This window comes from Colobus angolensis, unplaced genomic scaffold (genome assembly GCF_000951035.1).
Source record: "Colobus angolensis palliatus isolate OR3802 unplaced genomic scaffold, Cang.pa_1.0 Scaffold53, whole genome shotgun sequence".
Classification (NCBI taxonomy): Eukaryota; Metazoa; Chordata; class Mammalia; order Primates; family Cercopithecidae; genus Colobus; species Colobus angolensis.
This window is the reverse complement of record NW_012118821.1, coordinates 3,564,846-3,566,623: the sequence shown is the minus strand read 5'-3', so window position 1 is coordinate 3,566,623 and position 1,778 is coordinate 3,564,846.

The following is a 1,778-nucleotide window of genomic DNA, read 5'->3' as shown; positions in this document are numbered from 1 at the left end:
AGGATGGTCTCGATCTCCTGACCTCGTGATCCGCCCGCCTCGGCCTCCCAAAGTGCTGGGATTACAGGCTTGAGCCACCACGCCCGGCCTATTATTATTATTTTTAAGTTCACCTGCAGCTGCAGTACACACATACCACTTTATTTGGCTAGCTGCTGTTCAGAAGACACTGTTCGTGAATTCAGGAAAAATTTTTTTAAAGACCTGAGAACAATTCCTGTGACTTCTTAGCTTTGATGAAGTGCATTTACTTTGACATTGATATAGCTTGTAACTACTTTTGGAATTTTTTTCCCGTAACACATTGATCTCATTAAGGGTATTACGCGTTTTCTACCAGAAAATGCAGAGGTATTATCTTTTTCTTGGAAACCAATTGAAAACGTCCCATTTTAACAAAATGACATAAAATTATAAACATTTACATGATTAAATTCAAAGCCTTATCCATCTGGTGGTAAAAAATAAAATGTTAACTTATTTTAAAAGATGTATTTGATATAAAGACTTCCATCTATATAAAGATATAACAAAAGGATCGGTTGGGCTTGCATGAGCAATGGCTCCCAGCTCTGCGGAGGGTTTGAGCCATGCCCTTGCGGGGGCCGCTCCAAGCTCTGACTTCGAAACTTGGAGTTTCCCAGCTGCGAACAGCTGGTCAAAGGCACTCTCAGAAGTTCAAGGAAATGCCCGTTTGCAAATGGCCGCAGCAGGCCTGTGAGTCAGGGGACAGCGCCAAGGAGCTGGCCTTGGTTCCTGAGATGCTCCTGCTCTGCCATGTTCTAAGGACGTGCGAGCGGAGCTCTTCTCCGGGGAAAAAGAAAACGGTGGGGGGGCCTCCGTGTTGGCGGGTCACGCCAGATAATCAGGCTTGTACTGGTTTCAGCAGAAGCCGCGCTGTTTCCTCCTTACCCCTCTGTCCTGATGCCCTCCAGGCTGCTCGGGAGGAGCCTACCGCCTGCCTCCTGCTTCCCTGGACCGCTGTTCTCCCCGCAGTTCTCCCCCGAGCTGTCCCCCAGCAGGCCGCACCACCCCGCACACAGGCGGCAGACTCCAGACCTGCCCGCCCACACAGGAGTCCCCTCTAGCCGGAGCTCCGCCCCCTGTTCCCAGGGCGTCCTGGGCAGGTCAGTTTTCCCATCTGTCAACCAGGAACATTCCAAGGCTCTTCCTGCCTTACTGCTGTGGTTTCCCACCTTCCACCTAGGCGGGAAGAGAATTTAAAAGCCCCGTAGGCACTGGCCAGGCTGCCTGTGAGAGGGAGAACTGGAAAGCCAGTGTCAGGCAGACCCTCTCCCCGTGGGACCCGGGCGCTGGGTCCCCGCAGGGAAGGCAGTGCTGTGCCTGGGGTGGGGGAACAGCAGTGGCAGCCTGGGCTTGTGCAGTTCCAGAATGTCAGAGCTGGGGAGGGCCTCCAAGAGCTGCCAGAGCTGATTTTCCAGAGAGGGAAACTGAGGCCCAGAGAGGCAGTGATGCGCTCTACCTCCCACTGCAAGGCAGATCAAAGCTGGGATTCTCACTCCTCAAAGTGCAGTTGGGGCTTCGGAGCTTGGGCCTGGGCTGGGGAGCTGGTTAGACGAACGGAACCTCAGGTCCTGCATGTCAACAGCACCCCCAGGCTGCTCATTAGGAAGTTAAAGTTGAGAAGCTCTAAATTGACCCGGTCACCCCTGGAGAGATGGGCCTGAGACTGAGGGAGCAGCACGGGTGTACCTTCCACAGCGGAACCTTCCGGAAGTGTTGTGGCGCGGATGCCAGGAGGGGCTCGCTTGTGTCAC